Source organism: Pristiophorus japonicus, chromosome 9 (genome assembly GCF_044704955.1).
Source record: "Pristiophorus japonicus isolate sPriJap1 chromosome 9, sPriJap1.hap1, whole genome shotgun sequence".
Lineage (NCBI taxonomy): Eukaryota > Metazoa > Chordata > Chondrichthyes > Pristiophoridae > Pristiophorus > Pristiophorus japonicus.
In genome coordinates, this window is record NC_091985.1 from 202418017 (window position 1) to 202442017 (window position 24001).

A 24001-nucleotide genomic window follows, 5' to 3' on the forward strand; every position below is an offset into this window, starting at 1 on the left:
TTTTCTTCCTACAGGCAAGGAATTGAAGGAACCGGAAATGTGAAGTTTCTTCCACCTGAGACATTTGGAACAGTGTAACCAGCTGCTTGTAAACACAGTAGGTACGGTACCTATCACAGTGTCATCATCACAGCAGTCCCTTGAACGAGGGTAACTTGCTTCCACATGAGTTCACAGATGTTTAAATGAAGGACCCGATATTCCAGTCCTGAACTCCAATTGAAGGGTGGAAGATGCCTGTGCCTGGTTTGTTTTAACGTGTGGTGACCGTTGCACATCAGCCACCACACGGGCTTGACCGAGCTCGGCCTTTATCCAGTGGCAAGGGTTAACCAAGATGACTGGAGACCTGCTCTGCTGCACGGATCTAATGCGCACACATATCACAGTGTGGGCTGGCCCATTCTGCCCTGGGCCTCTAGTGTGCAGGTACACAGACAGGTTATCCAAATTAAACATGTTTGTGGTGCTGAATGGCCTCCTCCTATTCCTGTGTAATTGGCCTGAGGGGGTTAATAACCACCTCCTGTTCCTAATTTAACAGACTGGAGATACTGAGTGGTCTTCTCATGTTCCTAATGTAATAAACACGAGGGTTATAATGGCTTCCTCCTGTTCATAGGTAACAAGGTCTAGGGGCAGAATGACCTCCCCCTGTACCTATGTATCAGGCTAGAATGGGATGAATGGCCTCCTTTAGTTCTTATGTAACAGATTCCAGGGGCTGAATAGCCACTTCTATTCCTGTGTAACAGACTCCAGGGGCTAAATAGTCTCCTCCAGTTCCTATGTAACAAGCTCGAGGGGCTGAATGCCCTCCTCCTGTTCCCCTGAAACAGTCCCGCAGGGATGAATGCCCTTGTCCTATTCCTAATGTAACAGACCCGAGGGGCAGAATTGCTTCCTCCTACTGCTTTCTAACTCCAATTGCTGAATGGCCCTCTCCAGTTCCTAATGTAATCGGCTCGAGTTGCTGTATGGCCTCCTCCAGTCCCTATATGACATCCTCGAAGGGTTGAACGGCCTTCTCCTGTTCCCATGTCACAGGGTCAAAGGGCTGAATGGCCTGCTTGTGATCTTAATTTAACATGCTTGAGGGGATGAATATCCTCCCCCAGTTCCTATATAACATGTGCGAGGGGCTGAAAGACCTCCTCCAATTCCTCTAACAGGCTGGAGGTGCTGAATGGGCACCTCCTGTTCCTGGTTAACAATTCCGAGGGGTGGAATTGGCCTACTCCTGTTCCTATGTAACAGACCCAAGGGACTGAGGGTCTTCTCCTGTTCCTAATGTAAGAAGCACGAGGGGATGAAAAACTTCCTGCTGTTCCCATGTCACAGAATCAAAGGCTGCGTTGTCTGCTTGTGTTTCTAATGTTAGAGAGGCTGAATTTCCTCTTCCCATATAACAGAATGGAAGGGCTGAATGGCATCCTCCTGATCCAATGTAACAGGCTCGAGGGGAAGAATAGCCTCATCCTGTTCCTGTCTAACAACATTCAGTGCTGAACAGCCACCTCCTGTTCCTGTGTAATAAGTTAAATGGGATGAGTGGCCTCTTCCAGTTCCTATAACATTCTCAGGGGCTGAATGGCCTCCTCCAGTTCCTACACAACATGCTTGAGAGTCTGAATGGCCTCCTCCTGTTCAGATGTGAAAGGCTCCAGAGGATGGATGGCCTCCTCTATTCCTGTGTAACGGTATCCAGTCGATGCATCGCCTCCACCAATTCCTTTATAGCAAGGCTGTGGTTCTGAATGCCCACCTCCTGTTTCTATGCAACAAACTTGAGGGTCTGAATGGCCTCCTATTATTCATTTGTAACAGGTTTGAGGGGCTGAATGGTGTCCATCTATTCCTGTAAAGCAAACTCCAGGGCTAAAAGGCCCACTCCAGTTCCTAATGTAACAGAGTCGAAGGGCAGAATGGCTTACTGTTCCTGTGTAACAGGATCCAAGGACTGAATGGGCCTCCTCCACTTCTAATGAATGGCCTCCCCCTGTTCCAAATGTAACAGACTCGAGGAATTGAATGGGCCTCCTCCAGTTCCAATGTAACAGGCTCGAGGGACTGAATGGTCTCCTCCTGTTCCTTGTGTAACAGACTCGAGGGACTGAATGGCCTCCTCCTGTTCCAATGTAACAGACTCGAGGGACTGAATGGTCTCCCCCTGTTCCTTATATAACAGGCTCATAAGAACATAAGAATTAGGAACAGGAGTAGGCCATCTAGCCCCGCGAGCCTGCTCCGCCACTCAACAAGAACATGGCTGATCTGGCCGTGGACTCAGCTCCACTGACCCGCCCGCTCCCCATAACCCTTAATTCCCTTATTGGTTAAAAATCTATCTATCTGTAATTTGAATACATTCAATGAGCTAGCCTCAACTGCTTCCCTGGGCAGAGAATTCCACAGATTCACAACCCTCTGGGAGAAGAAATTCCTTCTCAACTCGGTTTTAAATTGGCTCCCCCGTATTTTGAGGCTGTGCCCCCAAGTTCTAGTCTCCCCGACCAGTGGAAACAACCTCTCTGCCTCTATCTTGTCTATCCCTTTCATTATTTTAAATATTTCTATAAGATCACCACTCATCCTTCTGAACTCCAACGAGTAAAGACCCAGTCTACTCAATCTATCATCATAAGGTAACCCCCTCATCTCCAGAATCAGCCTAGTGAATCATCTCTGTACTCCTCCAAAGCTAGTATATCCTTCCTTAAGTAAGGTGACCAAAAGTGCACGCAGTACTCCAGGTGCGGCCTCACCAATACCCTGTACAGTTGCAGCAAGACCTCCCTGCTTTTGTACTCCATCCCTCTTGCAATGAAGGCCAATATTCCATTCGCCTTCCTGATTACCTGCAAACCTGCAAACTAACTTTTTGGGATTCATGCACAAGGACCCCCAGGTCCCTCTGCACCGCAGCATGTTGTAATTTCTCCCCATTCAAATAATATTCCCTTTTACTGTTTTTTTTTTCCCAAGGTGGATGACCTCACATTTTCCGACATTGTATTCCATCTGCCAAACCTTAGCCCATTCGCTTAACCTATCTAAATCTCTTTGCAACCTCTGTGTCCTCTACACAACCCGCTTTCCCACTAATCTTTGTTTCATCTGCAAATCTTGTTACACTACACTCCGTCCCCTCTTCCAGGTCATCTATGTATATTGTAAACAGTTGTGGTCCCAGCACCGATCCCTGTGGCACACCACTAACCACCGATTTCCAACCTGAAAAGGACCCATTTATCCCGACTCTCTGCTTTCTGTTAGCCAGCCAATTCTCTATCCATGCTAATACATTTCCTCTGGCTCCGCGTACCTTTATCTTCTGCAGTAAATTTTTGTGTGGCACCTTTTCGAATGCCTATTGGAAATCTAAATACACCACATCCATCGGTACACCTCTATCCACTATGCTCGTTATATCCTCAAAGAATTCCAGTAAATTAGTTAAACATGATTTCCCCTTCATGAATCCATGTTGCGTCTGCTTGATTGCACTATTCCTATCTAGATGTCCCGCTATTTCTTCCTTAATGATAGTTTCAAGCATTTTCCCCACTACAGATGTTAAACTAACCAGCCTATAGTTACCTGCCTTTTGTCTGCCCCCTTTTTTAAACAAAGGCACGACATTAGCTGCTTTCCAATCTGCTGGTACCTCCCCAGAGTCCAGAGAATTTTGGTAGATTATAACGAATGAATCTGCTATAACTTCCGTCTCTTTTAATACCCTGGGATGCATTTCATCAGGACCAGGGGACTTGTCGACCTTGAGATCCATCAGCCTGTCCAGCACTACCCCCCTAGTGATAGTGATTGTCTCAAGATCCTCCCTTCCCACATTCCCGTGACCAGCAATTTTTGGCATGGTTTTTGTGTCTTCCACTGTGAAGACCGAAGCAAAATAATTGTTTAAGGTCTCAGCCATTTCTACATTTCCCATTATTAAATCCCCTTTCTCATCTTCTAAGGGACCAACATTTACTTAAGTCACTCTTTTCCGTTTTATCTATCGGTAAAAGCTTTTACTATCTGTTTCTATGTTTTGCGCAAGTTTACTTTCGTAATCTATCTTTCCTTTCTTTATTGCTTTCTTAGTCATTCTTTGCTGTCGTTTAAAATTTTCTCAATCTTCTAGTTTCCCACTAACCTTGGCCACCTTATACGCATTGGTTTTGAACTTGATACTCTCCTTTATTTCCTTAGTTATCCATGGCTGGTTATCCCTTCTCTTACCGCCCTTCTTTTTCACTGGAATATATTTTTGTTGAGCACTATGAAAGAGCTCCTTAAAAGTCCTCCACTGTTCCTCAATTGTGCCACCATTTAGTCTGTGTTTCCAGTCTACTTTAGCCAACTCTGTCCTCATCCCACTGTAGTCCCCTTTGTTTAAACATAGTACGCTCATTTCTGACACAACTTCCTCACCCTCAATCTGGATTACAAATTCAACTATACTGTGATCACTCATTCCGAGAGGATCTTTTACTAGGAGATCGTTTATTACTCCTGTCTCATTACACAGGACCAGATCTAAGATAGCTTGCTCCCTTGTAGGTTCTGTAACATACTGTTCTAAGAAACAATCCCGTATGTATTCTATGAATTCTTCCTCAAGGCTACCCCGTGCAATTTGATTTGACCAATCGATATGTAGGTTAAAATCGCCCATGATTACTGCTGTTCCTTTTTCACATGCCTCCATTATTCCCTTGATTATTATCTGCCCCACAGTGAAGTTATCATTTGGGGGCCTATAAACTACGCCCACCAGTGACTTTTTCCCCTTACTATCTCTAATCTCCACCCACAATGATTCAACATTTTGTTCATTAGAGCCAATATTGTCTCTCACAACTGCCCTAATATCATCCTTGATTAACAGAGCTACCCCACCTCCTTTCCCTTCTTGTCTATCTTTCCAAATTGTCAGATACCCCTGTATGTTTAATTCCCAGTCTTGGCCACCCTGCAACCACGTTTCTGTAATGGCCACCAAATCATACCCATTTGTAATGATTTGTGCCGTCAACTCATTTACTTTGTTTTGAATGCTGCATGTGTTTAGGTAAAGTGTTTTAATACTAGTTTTGAAACCATGATTTTTAGTTCTGACCCCTCCTGCAGCCCCTTTATATTCATACATATTGTCCCTTCCTATCACCAGGCTCGAGGGACTGAATGGCCTCCTCCTGTTCCAATGTAACAGGCTCGAGGGACTGAATGGCCTCCCCCTGTTCCTTATGTAACAGGCTCAAGGGACTGAATGGCCTCCTCCTGTTCCTTATGTAACAGGCTCAAGATACTGAATGGCCTCCTACTGTTCCTTATGTAACAGACTCGAAGGACTGAATGGCCTCCTCCTGTTCCAATATAACAGACTCGAGGGACTGAATGGCCACCTCCTGTTCCTTATGTAACAGACTCGAGGGACTGAATGCCTCCCCCTGTTCCTTATGTAACAGACTCGAGGGACTGAATGGCCTCCTCCTGTTCCTTATGTAACAGGCTCGAAGGGATGATTTGCCTGCAGGTTCCATGTGCTGAAAGGCCTCCTCAAGTTCCAAGATCCAGGGACTGTTCTTCCCCGTTGTTTTGGAAATAGCATCGGGCAGTAAACAGGAGCTCAATGCTTCTTGCCCGCCAGCTCTCTGATCAGGCTCCTCGCGCTGATTATGTTTTCTCATCTCACTCAAACGTCCCCAAATGTTGCTTTCTTTTCCATCGCCTCTCGGGTTATTAGCCAAGTTTGCATCGAGCAAATCGTGATCTCACCAGTAACAGCACTTTCCCGACGGTTATCCACGAGGCTGCTTCTGATATTTTCTTCTGCGTAAATGCTAACCACCGTAAGTAACTGAAAAGTTTCATTTCTACAGCAACAACAAACACTTGCATTTATGACATACAGAATGAATCCCACACTCACTCACTGTACCACAGACTGACAGATACAGTGTGAATCCCACACTCACTCACTGTACCCCTAACTGTCAGATACAGAATGAATCCCACACTCACTCACTGTACCCCTAACTGTCAGATACAGAATGAATTGCGCACTCACTCACTGTACCCCTGACAGCTATGGTTTATATCATGTACTAATAGCTCGTCTCTACTCCAAATATTTCTGATTCTCATTCATCCAATATAATGTGAAAAACTATTGTCTGTTGGGCTAGTCTCTGATCTGTAAATTTCTCAGATGTAGGATAAAACAACTCGCATACCAGGAACTGACAGGTACAGAGGAAACACCGACTCACTTACCCCAGAATGAGCGATACAGAATAAAACCCACACTCACATACCAGAAACTGACAGGTACAGAATAAAACCCATACTCACATACCAGAAACTGACAGGTACAGAATAAAACCCACACTCACATACCGGAAACTAACAGGTACAGAAGAAACACACACTCACTTATCCCAGAATGAGAGATACAGAATAAAACCCACACTCACATACCCGAAACTGACAGGTACAGAATAAAACCCACACTCACATACCAGAAACTGACAGGTACAGAATAAAACCCATACTCACATACCAGAAACTGACAGGTACAGAATAAAACCCACACTCACATACCAGAAACTGACAGGTACAGAATAAATCCCGCACTCACTTACCCCAGAATGAGAGATACAGAATGAATCCCACATTCACATTGCACAAACTGACATATAAAGGTAAATATCCACACTTGGATACCAGAAACTGACACCCCGCACATCTATCTCAAACTGACAGGTACAAAAAAAACACAATCACATCCCAGAAACTGACAGGTACATATTAATTCCTACACTCACACAGCAGGAACTGACAAGTACAGAATAAAACCCACATTCACATAGCAAAAACTGATGGGTACAGAATACAATCAACACCCAGATTCCAGAAACTGACAGGTACAGAATGCAATCCACACTTAGATACCAGAAAGCGACCAGTGCAGATTAAAACCACAGTCACATATCAGAAACTGACAGGTACCAATTAAACCCGAAACTCCCATGTCAGAATCTGATAGGTACAGAATGCAATCCACACTCTGATCCAAAAAACTGACACATACTGGTCAATATCCACATTCACATGCCAGAAGCTGACGATATAGGTTAACGTACACACTCATCTATCAGAAACTGACCAGTACATGATAAATCACACACTGACATAACAGAAACTGACAGATACAGATAAAGACCACACTCAGATACCAGAAACTGACAGATACAGAATAAAACCCACACACACATACCAGAAACTGACCAACTGACAGAAATAAAGGACAGTATCCAACTGAAAACAAGGGCGTACAAAGTGGCCAAAACTAGTGGGAGGACAGAAGACTGGGAAGTTTTTAAAAGCCAGCGAAGAATGACTAAAAAAATGATTAAGAAAGGGAAGATAGACTATGAAAGTAAACTAGCACAAAATATAAAAACAGACAGCAAGAGTTTCTATAGGTATTTAAAAGGAAAAGAGTGGCTAAGGTAAATGTTGGTCCCTTAGAGGACGAGACCAGGGAATTAGTAATGGGGCACATGGAGATGGCAGAAACTCTGAACAAATATTTTGTATCAGTCTTTATGGTAGAGGACACTAACAATATTCCAACAGTGGATAGTCAAGTGGCTATAGGGGGGAGGAGATGGTACTCAGTAAGGTAATGGGATTAAAGGCAGATAAATCCCCTGGACCTAATGGCTTGCATCCGAGGGTCTGAAGAGAAGTAGCGGCAGGGATAATGGATGCATTGGTTGTAATTTACCAAAATTCCCTGGATTCTGCGGAGGTCCCAGCAGATTGGAAAACTGAAAATGTAACGCCCCTATTTCAAAAAGGAAGCAGACAAAAAGCAAGAAACAATGGACCAGTTAGCCTAATATCTGTGGTTGGGAAAATGTTGGAGTCCATTATTAAAGAAGCAGTAGCAGGACATTTGGATAAGCAAAATTCGGTCAGGCAGAGTCAGCATGGAATAATGAAGGGGAAGTCATAGAAACATAGAAAATAGGTGCAGGAGTAGGCCATTCGGCCCTTCGAGCCTGCACCACCATTCAATAAGATCATGGCTGATCATTCACCTCAGTACCCCTTTCCTGCTTTCTCTCTATACCCCTTGATCCCTTTAGCCGTAAGGGCCTTATCTAACTCTCTCTTGAATATATCCAATGAACTGGCATCAACAACTCTCTGCGGTAGGGAATTCCACAGATTAACAACTCTCTGAGTGAAGAAGTTTCTGCTCATCTCAGTCCTAAATGGCTTAGCCCTTCTCCTTAGACTATGTCCCCTGGTTCTGGACTTCCCCAACATCGGGAACATTCTTCCTGGTATCTAACCTGTCCAGTCCCGTCAGAATTTAAAATGTTCTACGAGATCCCCTCTCATCCTTCTAAATTCCAGTGAATACAGTCTGAGTCGATCCAGTCCCCCCTCATATGTCAGTCCTGCCATCCCGGGAAGCAGTCTGGTGAATCGTCGCTGCACTTCCTCAATAGCAAAAACGTCCTTCCTCAGATTAGGAGACCAAAACTGTACACAATATTCCAGGTGAGGCCTCGCTAAGGCTCTGTACAACTGCAGTAAGACCTCCCTGCTCCTATACTCAAATCCCCTAGCTATGAAGGCCAACATACCATTTGCCTTCTTCACCACCTGCTGTACCTGCATGCCAAATTTCAATGACTGATGTACCATGACACCCAGGTCTCGCTGCACCTCCCCTTTTCCTAATCTGCCGCCATTCAGATAATATTCTGCCTTTGTGTTTTTGCCACCAAAGTGGATAACCTCACATTTATCCACATTATACTGCATCTGCCACGTGTTTGCCCACTCACTGAACCTGTCCAAGTCACCCTGCAGCCTTTTAGCGTCCTCCTCACAGCTCACACTGCCACCCAGCTTAGTGTCATCTGCAAACTTGGCGATATTACACTCAATTCCCTCATCCAAATCATTAATGTATATTGTAAATAGCTGGGGTCCCAGCACTGAGCCCTGCAGTATCCCACTAGTCACTGCCTGCCATTCTGAAAAGGACCCATTTATTCCGACTCTCTGCTTCCTGTCTGCCAACCAGTTCTCTATCCACGTCAGTACATTACCCCCAATACCATGTGCTTTAATTTTGCACACCAATCTCTTGTGTGGGACCTTGTCAAAAGCCTTTTGAAAGTCCAAATACACCACATCCACTAGTTCTCCCTTGTCCACTCTACCAGTTAAATCCTAAAAAAATTCTAGAAGATTTGTCGAGCATGATTTCCCTTTCATAAATTCCTGCTGACTTGGGCTGATCCCAAAACTGCTTTCCAAATGTGCTGCTATTTCATCTTTAATAATTTATTCCAACATTTTCCCCGCTACTGATGTCAGGCTAACCGGTCTATAATTATCCATTTTCTCTCCCTTTTTTAAAAAGTGGTGTTACATTAGCTACCCTCCAGTTCATAGGAACTGATCCAGAGTCGATAGACTGTTGGAAAATGATCACCAATGCATCCACTATTTCTAGGGCTACTTCCTTAAGTACTCTGGGATGAAGACTATCAGGGCCCAGGGATTTATCGGCCTTCAATCCCATCAATTTCCCTAACACCATTTCCCGCCTAATAAGGATTTCCTTCAGTTCCTCCTTCTCACTAGACCCTCGGTCCCCTAGTATTTCCGGAAGGTTATTTGTGTCTTCCTTCGTGAAGACAGAACCAAAGTACTTGTTTAACTAGTCCGCCATTTCTTTGTTCCCCATTATAAATTGACCCGAATCTGACTGCAAGGGACCTACGTTTGTTTTCACTAATCTTTTTCTTTTCACATATCTATAGAAGCTTTTGCGGTCAGTTTTCACGTTCCCAGCAAGCTTCCTCTCATACTCTCTTTTTCCCATCCTAATTAAACCCTTTGTCCTCCTCTGCTGTATTACAAAATTCTCCCAGTCCTCAGTTTGCTGCTTTTTCTGGCCAATTTATATGCCTCTTTCTTGGATTCAACACTATCCTTAATTTCCCTTGTTAGCCACAGTTGAGCCACCTTCCCCATTTTATTTTTACTCCAGACAGGGATGTACAATTGTTGAAGTTCATCCATGTGATCTTTAAATGTTTGCCATTGCCTATCCACCGTCAACCCTTTAAGTATCACTTGCCAGTCTATTCTAGCCAATTCATGTCTCATACCATCAAAGTTACCTTTCCTTAAGTTCAGGACCCTAATCTCTGAATTAACTGTGTCACTCTCCATCTTAATAAAGAATTCTACCATATTATAGTCACTCTTCCCCAAGGGGCCTCGCACAACAAGATTGCTAATTAGTCCCTTCTCATTACACATCACCCAGTCTAGGATGGCCAGCCCTCTAGTTGGTTTCTCGACATATTGGTCTAGAAAACCATCCCTAATACACTCCAGGAAATCCTCCTCCACCGCATTGCTACCAGTTTGGTTAGCCCAATCAATATGTAGATTAAAGTCGCTCATGATAACTGCTGTATCTTTATTGCATGCATCCCTAATTTCTTGTTTGATGCTGTCCCCAATCTCACTACTACTGTTTGATGGTCTGTACACAACTCACACTAGTGTTTTCTGCCCATTGGTATTCCGCAGCTCCACCCATAGCGATTCCACATCATCCAGGCTAATGTCCTTCCTTACTATTGCATTAATTTCCTCTTTAACCAGCAATGCCACCCCACCTCCTTTTCCTTTCTGTCTATCCTTCCTAAATGTTGAATACCCTTGGATGTTGAGTTCCCAGCCCTGGTCACCCTGAAGCCATGTCTCCGTGATGCCAATTACATCATATCCGTTAACTGCTATCTGCGCAGTTAATTCGTCCACCTTATTCCGAATACTCCTCGCATTGTGGCACAGAGCCTTCAGGCTTGTCTTTTTAACACTCTTTGTCCCTTTAGAATTTTACTGTAATTTGGCCCTTTTTGCTTTTTGCCTTGGGTTTCTCTGCCCTCCACTTTTACTTTTGCTTCTGTCCCCATTCTACTTCCCTCCATCTCCCTGCATAGGTTCCCATCCTGCTGCCATATTAGTTTAACTCTTCCCCAACAGCACTAGCAAGCACTCCCCCTGGGACATTGGTTCAGATCCTGCCCAGGTGCAGACCGTCCGGTTTGTACTGGTTCCACCTCCCCCAGAACCGGTTTCAAAGTCCCAGGAATTTGAATCCCTCCCTTCTGCACCACTCCTCAAGCCACGTATTCATCTGAGCTATCCTACGATTCCTACTTTGACTTGCACGTGGCACTGGTAGCAAACCTGAGATTAATACTTTTGAGGTCCTACTTTTAATTTAGCTCCTAGCTCCCTAAATTCGTCTTGTAGGACCTCATCCCGTTTTTTGACAAATTTGCTGGAGTTCTTTGAGGATGTAACGAACAGGGTGGATAAAGGGGAAACAGTGGATGTGGTGTATTTGGACTCTCAGAAGGCATTTCACAAGGTGCCACATTAAAAGTTATTGCACAAGATAAAAGTTCACGGGGTTGGGGGTAATATATTAGCATGGATAGAGGATTAGCTAACTAACAGAGAACAGAGAATCGGGATAAATGGTTCATTCTCTGGTTTGCAACCAGTAACTAGTGGGGTGCCACAGGGCTCAGTGCTGGGACCCTAACTATTTACAATCTATACTAATGACTTGGAAGAAGGGACTGAGTGTAACGTAGCCAAGTTTGCTGATGATACAAAGATGGGAGGAAAAGCAATGTGTGAGGAGGATACAAAAAATCTGCAAAAGGACAGACAGGCTAAGTAAGTGGGCAAAAATTTGGCAGATGGAGTATAATGTTGGAAAGTGTGAGGTTATACACTTTGGCAGAAAAAATCAAAGAGAAAGTTATTATTTAAATGGAGAAAGATTGCAAAGTGCCACAGTACAGCGGGACCTGGGAGTACTTGTGCATGAAACACAAAAGGATAGTATGCAGGTGCAGCAAGTGATCAGGAAGGCCAATGGTATCTTGGCCTTTATTACAAAGGGGATGGAGTATAAAAGCAGGGAAGTCTTGCTACAGCTATACAAGGTTTTGGTGAGGCCACACCTGGAATACTGTGTGCAGTTTTGGTTTCCATATTTACAAAAGGATATATTTGCTTTAGAGGCAGTTCAGAGAAGGTTCACTAGGTTGATTCCGGGGATAAGAGGGTTGACTTATGAGGAAAGGTTGAGTAGGTTGGGCCTCTACTCATTGGAGTTCAGAAGAATGAGAGGTGATCTTATCGAAACGTATAAGATTATGAGGGGGCTTGACAAGGTGGATGCAGAGAGGATGTTTCCACTGATGGGGGAGACTAGAGCTAGAGGGCATGATCTTACAATAAGGGGCCGCCCATTTAAAACTGAGATGAGGAGAATTTCTTCTCTCAGGGTTGTAAATCTGTGGAATTCGCTGCCTCAGAGAGCTGTGGAAACTTGGACATTGAATAAGTTTAAGACAGAAATAGACAGTTTCTTAAATGATAAGGGGTTATGGGGAGCGGGCGGGGAAGTGGAGCTGAGCCCATGATCAGATCAGCCATGATCTTATTGAATGGCGGAGCAGGCTCGAGGGGCCGTATCGCCTACTCCTGTTTCTATTTCTTATGTTGTTAAGATGCAGAATAAAACCCATACTCGCATGTCAAAACTTGACAGGTACACAATAAGTTCCAACTTGCGTAGCAGAGACTGACAGGTACAGAATAAATCTCACAATCACTTCACAAAAACTGACGGGTACAGAATAAAACACACACTCAAATACCAGAAACAGAGAGTTACAGAATAAATCCCACATTCACATAGCAGAAACTGACAGGTACAGTATGAAATCCACATCCATGTATCTGAACAATAATATGCAAGTAAAACCCATACCTGCCTATTAGAAACTGACAGCGAAACACACACACACCAGAGACTGACAGAACAAGTAAAACAGTTTAGGCACTCTTACCCCAGTGTCAGGCTCACACAATCGTTTTTTCAGTAATTCGGATGATAACTAACATGCTCTCAATGTGGCCCATTTAATTAGTGATTAAAGCAACTTGTGAAACAATCCCATTTTTGTTAATTTAATTTGAGACAAAAAGATGATCTGAGCATGTGCTAAATACATGCTGCTCCTCCCCTCCCTACGCAGTGTTTAAACCGACGGGAAGGGCCCATGCGAGCTCCCCTCCCCCAGCTCTGTCAGCGGCTGCCGTTTCCTCTGTGCTGGGCTGATGATCGTTGAACACATCAGGGAGCAGAGATATCCCAGGCCCGAGTAAGGGAGCAAACAGCAGCCTCCTTACAGCAGCTCATCACATTGGGACTGTGTCCACAGATGGGCTTTGAGTCGGGGTAAGTTCAGCGGCAGTCGGGGGCTGTCTGTAAGAGGCAGAGTGGAGCAGGAACTAGTTCCGGAACATGGAGTGAGTGGGGGAAGGGAGAGGCCATTCTCGGGCTGTGTGTGTACGGTGTAAGGTAACAGAGAAAGTAAATCACCTCGCTCTTTCAAATCAGTGCTACTTTCTTTCTCCAAATCAGTAATGAATATTTCTGATTCAGTTCCAATCTCAGTGTCTTTTGTTTTTGGACAGTGAACAGTGAAAACACAGCCTGAGAGTGGGGATGTGAGGAGTGTCACAAAGTGCATCTATTGCAGGCACCAGGAGAGGAGTGTGAAAGGAGACACTTCAAAAATGGGTTATTTTGCGTTGAATTCTCAGAACCGTGTTGCTGGTGATCGAGAGATACATTGTCGCTCCCTCAGATACATCAGGATCCGGCCACTGGGACATTCTGTTAATGACACAGGTCCAAAACTCGGTTCCAATAGACTGAGAACAATTGTTGTACAGCCCAGGTACCTGTGGTTATATTCCAGGAAGCAATTCAGAATTTTACAGGTAGTTCCATGGGAGTGGGAGATATAAACATGGACAGTGCCAATCGGGTGTTCCCATTCATGGACCAGTGCTGGGTTTGGGTTGTGTCTGGATGCTGATAACTTACTATAGAACCATCCTACACACCTGGTGTGGTGAATCTGAGTGCCACTGTACTGCAGTGAGGTCAGATGTCACAGATTCCTCTCTCGAGATACTTTACTTTATTGTAAACAAACACATTAATTATAACTCTTTTTATATTCTCTCCATCACCTGTCCATATCATAACTAATAGTGTTCTCCTATTATTATTCTCAGAGCAAAATACTTCACCAAGCCGGAATAAATTTGATCTTTCCTCAACCCGGAACACAAGGAACAGTGCAGGCAGCTCCTTCTCACCCACAGTAAGTACATTATTACTCACAGCGCAGAGAGACACAGAACTGACCTCAATCATATTGTCACAGGCAGCAGAAGCTGTCAGTCCCACAGTGATCCGAATTTTCAGATTTACATTATGAATCCCACAGTCACTTGGAGCAGTACAATAATGTGTTGTTTCAAAGTCCAATCATATCGCATTGAAAGGCAGATCCAATTTCACTCCCTTACTCACACACACAAACAGATAGACACTGACACAGTGACAATCCACACTGGTGTCTGTACACTGACTCTCAAACCCAACAGCTAACATACAAAAGCAGAGAAATGGAGGTAATGGACTGAACCAAACCTCCTCCTGAGACAGTCATCGGTAATCGCAAAATATCATCCGCCTACAGCAGGTGGAGAAGGAACTAAATCCAACAGTCACACAGAGCACGAATAGCTCAGTACAAGAGACTTTCAATTACATAATCAATCCCACACTCTCACACATCACCAGTCTAACAGATACATAATCAATCCCACACTCTCACACATCACCAGTCTAACAGATACATAATCAATCCCACACTCACACACATCACCAGTCTAACAGATACATAATCAATCCCACACTCACACACATCACCAATCTAACAGATACATAATCAATCCCACACTCACACACATCACCAGTCTAACAGATATATAATCAATCCCACACTCACAAACAGTACCAGAGACTGAGAGAAACATAATGATTCATACACTCAGACACATTGAATGACAGATTGAGAGAGAATCATAATCACTTCCAGTACCTGAGATTGACTGACTGATAGTGAAACCCACACTCCCATACCAGGCCGTTACAGCTACAGACAAATACTCACACTCGCATACCAGAGACAGATAGTTAGAGAGTGAACTCCAGTCACTCACCAGAAACTGACAAGTACAGAAAAAAAACACTTTTGAATTCCAGAGACCGATAGATACAGAGTAATACACACACTCACATTCCAGAGACTGATAGATACAGACTGAAAATAACACTCATAACAAAAAACTTACAGGTTCTGATTAAAACCCCTACTCCAATATCAGAAATACACAGATACAGAATAAAACCCACACTCACTTCCCAGAGACAGACAGATACAGAATAAAACACATACCAGAGAGTGACAGATAGTGAAATCAGCACTCACCTGAAAGTGACTGACTGATTCAATGTCAAACCCACAATACCACAGCTGTACCAGACACTTAAAGGCACAGAATGAAATCAACATTCATATAATAGGTACAGAAAACATACACACATTCACATACCAGTGACAGACAGGTAGAATGTGGTAAACTTCACACTTGCATAACAGAAACTGTGACCAATCGAATATAACCCCACTCCTAACAGAAACAGACAGGTACAGGTAAAAAGTGCCACACTCACACACAAGAGACTGACAGGTACAGAGTGAAATCCACATTCACACACTTGAATAAAACACACATTCACAAAACAGCAACTGACAGGTAGGAAACCCACATGCACATCCCAGAGACTGACATTCACAGATTAATACCCACACTCACATACCATAGACTGATTGATACAGAGTAAAACCCACACTCTCACACCAAAGACTGACAGATACAGAGTACAACCCACACTCACATACCATAGACTGACATTCACAGATTAATACCCACACTCACATACCATAGACTAACAGATACAGAGTACAACCCACACTCACATACCATAGACTGACAGATACAGAGTAAAACCCATACTCACACCAAAGACTAATAGATACAGAGTGAAGATCACACTCACATCCCAGAGAATGACAGTTGTAGAGTAAAATCCACACACTCATAAAAGTGAGTGACAGATAAAGAATAAAACGCACATTAACATCCCAGAGAGTGAAAGATACAGACAAAAATACACATTCATGTTACCGAGATTGACACAGATAATACCCAAACCCATATACCAGAAACTGACAGATACACAGAAAAACCCACACTCAAATCCCAGAGACTGACAGATAAAGAATAAAACTCACACATACATCCTCGAGAGTGATAGATACAGACTGAAATATGCACTCCCTTACCAGAAACTGGGAGGTATTGTATTGATTAAAACACTTACTCATATAACACAAGCTGACGGGTACAGAGTAAAATCCACACTCACACAAGAGATACTGAAAGGTGCAGAATGAAACAACAATATCAACTTATAGTTTCTAGCATATAAATATCAGGTACAGGACAAAACCCACACTCACATACCAGAAACTGGCAAACACAGAATAAAACCCACTCTCACATCAGGGAAACTGAAAGGTGCAGAATGAAGCCCCACTCAAATACCAGAACATGACAGGTACAGACAAAAGCCCACATTACCTGAAACTGACCAAGAGTAAAACCCACACTCACCTACCAGCGATTGAAATTTACAGATACAATCCACACATATACCAGAGACTGAAAGGTAGAGTGTGAAAACCACACACACACACACCAGTAACTGACAGATACAGATTAAAACCCACACTCACATATCAAACACTGACAAATAAAGAGTAAAACCGCACTCACAAAGAAAATCAACACTCAAATACCAAAAATTGACAGTGTCGGAGGAAAACCCACGATCGCAGAGTAGAAACAGACATGGACAGAGTAAAATGCACACTCAAATTTTAGAAACCGATAGGTACAGAATACAGCTCGCATTCACATAACTGAAACTAACTGGGATAGAGGAATCGCAAATTCATCATCATAGGCAGTCCCTCGAAGCGAGGATGACTTGCTTCCACGCCAAAAAGGGATGAGTTCACAGTTTTTTCAGTGAAGGACCTAATATTCCAGATCCCAAACTACATCTTGAAGGGTGAAAGATGCCTGTGCGTGGATTTTTTTAACATGTGGTAGCCATTGCACACCAGCCACCACATGGGCTTGACAGAGCTAGGTCTTGGTCCAGTGGCAAAGAGGAATTGCAAACTAACATACCAGAGACTGACAAGTATAGATTGAAATCCACACTCGCAACAAAAACTGTTATATACAGAGTAAAATTCACACTCACATACCATAGACAGAGAGAGAGTGTAAAACCCACACACATATCAGAAACAGACAGACACAGGTAAAACCCACACTCACATATCAGAAAATGACAGGGACTGTGTAAATCTGACATTCTCATACCAGAGAATGAAAGATACAGAATGAACCCCACACTCACTTACCAGTAATTGACAGGTACAGAGTGAAAACCTCTCTTCTATACCATAAACTTATAGGTACAAAGGAAAAGCCACACTCGCTAACCAGAGACTGACAGATACAGAATAAATACTGCACTCACTGGTGGGCATAGTCTATAGGCCCCCTAACAGTAACTACACTGTTGGATGGAGTATAAATCAAGAAATAATGGAGGCTTGTAAAAAATGAATGGGAATAATCATGGGCAATTTTAATCCTCATATTAATTGAACAAACCAAATAGGCCATGGTAGCCTTGAGCATAGCATGTATCTGGGATAGTTTCCTTAAACGGTACATTGTGGAACCGACCAGGGAGCAGGCTATCTTAGATCTGGTACAGTGTAATGAGAACATAAGAACATAAGAAATAGGAGCAGGAGCACGCCATTTGGCCCCTCAAGCCTGCTCCGTTATTTAATAAGAACATGGCTGGTCTGATCATGGACTCATCTCCACTTCCTTGCCCGCTCTTCATAACCCTTTATTCCCTTATCACTCAAAATACTGTCTATCTCCGCCTTAAATATATTTAATGACCCAGCCACCATAGCTCTCTGGGACAGAGAATTCCACAGATTTACAACCCCTCACCTCAGTTTTAAATGGGCAACCCCTTATTCTGAAACTATGTCACCTAGTTCTAGATTCACCCTATGAGTGGAGATATCCTCATTGCATCCACCTTGTCGAGCCCCCTCATTATCTTATATGTTTCAATAAGATCAGCTCTCATTCTTCTGAACTCCAATGAGTATAGGCCCTTCACAATCATAATCAACCCCCTCATCTCCGGAATCAACCTAGTGAACCTTCTCTGAACAGCCTCCAATGCAAGTATATCCTTTCTTAAATACGGAGACCAAAACTGTACACAGCACTCTAGGTGTGGCATCACCAATACCCTGTCCAGTTGTAGCAGGACTTCTCTGCTTTTATACTCTATCCCCCTTGCAATAAAGGCCAACATTCCATTTGCCTTCCTGATTACTTGCTGTACCTGCGTACTAACTTTTTGTGTTTCATGCACAAGGATGTCCAGGTCCCTCGGTACTGCAGCACTTTGCAATTTTTCTCCATTTAAATAAAAATTTGCTTTTTTATTTTTTTTGCCAAATTGGACAACCTCACATTTTCCCACATTATACTCCATCTGCCAAATTCCTGCCCACATACTTAGCCTTTCTATATCCTTTTGCAGATTTTGTGTGTCCTCACAACTTGCTTTTCCACCCATCTTTTTATCATCAGCAAACTTGGTTACATTACACTCCGTCCCTTCATCCAAATCATTAGTATAAATTGTAAATAGTTGAGGCCCCAGCACCAATCCCTGCGGCACCGCACTAGTTAATGTTTGTCAACTGGAAATTGATCCATTTATCCCGACTCTCTGTTTTCTATTAGTTAACCAATCCTCTATCCATGGTAATATAATATCCTCAACCCGTGAACTTTCATCTTGTGCAGTAACCTTTTATGCGACACCTTATCGAATGCCTTCCAGAAATCCAAATACACCACATTCACTGGTTCCCCCTGCCCATTACATCCTCAAAGAATTCCAGAAAATGAGTCAAACATGATTTCCCTTTCATAAAACCATGCTGACTCTGCTTGACTGAATTATGCTTTTCCAAATGTCCTGCAACAGATGTTGGGCTAATTCGTCTTGTAACACTGTTGTGAAGCACCTTGGGACATTGTACTAAATTAAAGGTGCTATATAAATAAAAGTTATTATTATTAATAAAGGAAAGCTACAGGTTTGTGCGCTGTCATCGAGATTCATGGAGCTGTAGCACCCATGTGTGGTCATCTTTGCAAAAGAGCAATGTGTGGGCAAGGCTTCAGGGTCCCAGTGAACCCAGCCAGAGTCAGCACCTTCAGGGGAGGAGAGGTTGGGGAACCAGTGAGTGTAGAACTGAACCCAGCCAGAGTCAGCACCTTCAGGGGAGGAGAGGGAGGGGAACCAGTGAGTGTAGAACTGAACCCAGCCAGAGTCAGTACCTTCAGGGGAGGAGAGGTTGGGGAACCAGTGAGTGTAGAACTGAACCCAGCCAGAGTTGGTGGTGAAAACTGGGTGCGGAGGATAAGCTGTCTTCAGACATTCGATGTGTTTGTGTTTGAATTTCAGGACAGGGAGGATGGAGAGTGTATGGGACGGGGATTTAGAGCTTTGGAGGAACACTGGAGGCAAGAATGTTCCATGAAATCTAGAATTGTTCTGAATTTCTGTCCTGTACTTACAGTAATGATTTTTGTAAACTCCTTTTCCAGGGTATCAGAAGGGCAGGATTTGCAGATGGGAAACTCAAACCAAACATCACATCAAAATCTGACACAGTCACTCGATTCCTCAGGACCTGAATATCATCGGCCTTTGAATGTGGAAGGAGAAATGTTTGTCTGTTCTGTCTGTGGGAACAGATTTCAAACATCAGTGTGACTGGAAAAGCACGGAGACACACACACCCGAGTGAGAGTGTTCCAGTGCACTGACTGTGGAAAGAGCTTTAAGCAGTTACACAGCCTGAAAAAACATCTCTCCATTCACAGCGGGGAGAAACCGTATACGTGTTCTGTGTGTGGACGAGGCTTCAACTGATCAACCTGGAGCGACACAAGGACAACCACACCATGAAGAAACCGCGGGAATGTGGGAACTGTGGGAAGAGATTCAGATCCCCGTCTGAACTGGAAAAACATCAACGCAGTCACACTGCGAAGAGGCTGTTCATCTGCTCCGTGTGTGGGGATCGATTCACTCGGTCAAGCGACATGTTGACACACCAGCGAATTCACACCGGGTTGAGACCGTACATCTGCCCCATGTGGGGAGGAATTCACTTGTTCGTCCAACCTCCTAACTCACCAGCGAGTTCACTCTGGGAAGAGCCCGGTCACCTGCTCCGTGTGTGGGGAGGGATTCGCTCGGTCATCCCATCTGATGGTACACCAGCGAGTTCACTCTAGGGAGAAGCCGTTCACCTGCTCCGTGTGTGGGAAAGAATACGTTCAGTCATCCTACCTGCTAAGACACCAGCGAGTTCACAAGTGATTGCAGGGGTTTGGATTCTGCTGTTATCTCAGACTGAATCGTGTCCATTCTGACAGTTGGGGTTTCTTTCTGCTGATATTGATGACCCCTATAACTGGGCTGGAGTTTAATATTCTGGATATTTGACCATTTAATCAACGGGAAAAGGGTCAGATAAAAATAATGCTGATTGTGTTTGCATCCATACTTAACTCTTTAAAGGGATTTCTTCAAATACTGGAAGCTGCAACAAATGGAGCTAAACTTTGTTAACAATTGATAATAAAATGAATTGAATCTGCAGGTTGGTTTTGGATTTCTCTGGGATTGAGCCGGACATGATGTTCCTTGAAATACAGCCGGTGTCCAGTAGATGACACTGTCCCTCCAACTAACTCCGATTGCGCTGAGAGTGACTGCCCCCTAGAGCAGGAGGAATGTGGGCAACTCAGGGTCAGACACTGAACTCGCTCATCCCACAGGGACCTTACACACTGCCCCCTCCCTGGGGTAGCCCCGGGTCAGACACTGAACATACTGCATTCAAACAGGGACATCACTCACTGCCCCCTCCCTGGGGCAGCTCAGGGTCAGACACTGAACATACTGCACCCCACAGGGACATCACACACTGCCCCCTCCCTGGGGCAGCTCAGGGTCAGACACTGAACAAACTGCACCCCACAGGGACATCACACACTGCCCTGTCCCTGGGGCAGCCCCAGGTCAAACACTGAACATACTGCACCCCACAGGAACATCACACACTGCCCTCGCCCTGGGACAGATCAGGGTCAGAACTTGGAATGGGAAGGGGAGGATCCAGTTGTTGTCGACCATGTAGGAACCAACAACGTAGGTCGGACTAGGAATGAGTTTCTGCTGAAAGAGATGGAGGAGTTGGGGTCCAAATGAAAAAGCTGAACCTCAAAGGTAATAATCTCTGGATTGTTACCTGAGCCACACACCAATTGTTACAGGGATAAGCAGATTAGAATGTTAAATGTGTGGCTCAAATGGTTATATGGGAGGCAGGCATTTTGCTTTATGCGCACTGGCACCAGCAAAAGGGGAGCTGTTCCCTTGTGATGAGCTCCACTTGAACTGGGCAGGAACCAGTGTCCTGGCGAATTGAATAACTAGGGCAGTAAACAGGGCTTTAAAATAATTAAGGTGGGGTGGGGAGATCCAGGAAAGTACAGCACGGTTTAGATACAGAGAAAAAGCAACAAGATATATGTCAAGGCTCTAGAGCAGAGCAGAATTTTGGGTAAAAATAGCAGAATGGGTCAGGAAGGGACAGAGAGGTAATAGGGCATTACTGACTGAGGAGAAATCAAGGAAAAATAGAAGAAAGTCTAAGCTAAAGGCACTGTATCTGAATGCATGAAGTATTTGCAATAAAATAGATGAATTAATAGCACAGATAGAAATTAATAGGTTTAATCTAATAGCCATTACAGAGACATGGTTGCAACATGACCATGGTTGGGAACTAAATATTCCAGAATACCGAATTTTTAGAAGAAATGGCAAAATGGAAAAGGAGGAGGCGTAACCCTGATAATAAAGGATGGGCTAAAGACAGCAGAGGGAAAGGATCTTGGATCGGAAAATCAAGAAGTAGGATCCGTTTGGGTGGAGCTAAAAAACAGCAAGGGGCAGAAAACATTGGGGGGAGTTGTTTATAGTGGTAATGTAGGGCACAGTATAAATCAGGAAATTAATGGTGCTTGTAACAAAGGTAATACAGTAATTATGGGGGACTTTCATCTGCATATAGACTGGGAAAACCAAACTTGCAGTAATAGCGTGGAGGAAGAATTCATGGAAGGTATACAAGATGGTTTTCTAGATCAATATATTGAGGAACCAACTAGGGAACAGGCTATTTTAGATCTAGTATTATTCAATAAGAAAGGGTTAATTAATAATCTTGTAGGAAAGTGGCCCTTGGGGAAGAGTGACCATAACATGATAGAATTTTGCATTAAGTTTGAAAGTGATTTACTTAAATCAAAACTATGATCTTAAATCTAAACAAAGGAAACTAGGTATGAGGGGAGAGTTGGCTCAGGTAGATTGAGAAACTACATTAAAAGGTATGATGGTAGAACAGGAATGACTATCATTTTAAAAAATAATTCATAATTTACAACCATTTAAGGCACAAAAAAACCCACAGACATAGTGATCCAACCGTGACCAACAAGAGAAGCTAAAGATAGTATTAGATGAAAGTAAGATGCTTATAATGCTGCCAAAAAGAGCAGTAAGCATGGGAAGATTTTAGCATTCAGCAAAGGAGGACCAGGAAATTGAGGAAAAAAAGGCAACTAGAATGAGAGTAAACTATCGAAAGACAAAATAACAGACTGCAAAGGCCTCTATAGGTATGTAAAAAGGAAAAGATTAGCAAAAATAAATGTGGGCCCCCTGCAGGCTGAGATAGGAGAAATTATAATGGGGGACAAGGAAATGGCAGAGAAATTAACCACATACTTTGTGTCTGTCTTCATGGAAGAAGGTGCAAAAAATTTGCCAGAACTATTGGAGAACCCAGGGTCTAACGAGAATGAGAAACTAAAAGAAATTAGTATTAGTAAAAAAAAAAAATGGTATTGGAGAAAATAATGGGACTGAAAACCGATAAATCATTTGGACCTGATGGCCTACTCCTAGGGTATTGAAAAGGGTAGCTATAGAAATAGTGGATGCATTGGTTGTCATGTTCCAAAATTCCATAGATTCTAGAACGGTAGAAGGTAGAAAATGTAACTGGGCTATTTAAGAAAGGAGGGAGAGAAAAAATGGGGAACTGCAGACCAGTTAGCCTGACATCAGTAGTAGGGAAAATGCTGAATTCTATTAAGAATGTGGTAACAGGCACCAAGAGAATATTAAGATTAGGCAGAATCAACACGGCTTTATGAAAAGGAAATTATGTTTGAGAAATCTGTTGAGATTTTTGAGGTTGTAATTAGCGGAACAGATAAGGAGGAGCCAGTGGATGTGGTGTATTTAGATTTTCAGAAGGTATACGATAAGGTGCCACATGAGGTTATTGAACAAAATTAAGGCTCAAGGGATTGGGGGCAATATACTAGCATGGGTTGAGGATTGGTTAATGGACAGAAAACAGAGAGTAGGAATAAACGGTTCATTTTCAGATTAGCAGGCTGTAACTGGTGGTGTACCACAAGGATTGGTGCTTGGGTCTCAGCTATTCACAATATATATCAATGGATGAGAGGACCAAATGTTATACAGTCTCTGGCCCAGCATCCTTGGGACCTTACCGGTGCCGGACCATAGAATTTTCCGGACCACGGGAGGCCAGCTGCTGACAGCAACCCGAACGTGTTCTGTCATGCATGG

General features: G+C 43.6%; 1 protein-coding gene across 4 annotated transcripts in view; it reads left to right on the forward strand.

Annotated features, from left to right (window-relative positions):
• The window catches only part of LOC139273419 (histone H2A), a 605799-nt gene that overhangs the window by 851 nt on the left and 580947 nt on the right, over window positions 1-24001 (forward strand). Inside the window, exons 2-4 of one of the 4 annotated variants that reach the window (XR_011595101.1) lie at window positions 15-101; window positions 14230-14318; window positions 19864-20917. The gene's annotated coding sequence lies outside the window, so the exon portion shown is untranslated. Of the gene's footprint in view, window positions 1-14; window positions 102-5517; window positions 5600-14229; window positions 14319-19863; window positions 20918-24001 lie in introns of those variants that run through there. The other 3 variants (XR_011595102.1, XR_011595103.1, XM_070890323.1) reach the window with 3 other exon arrangements.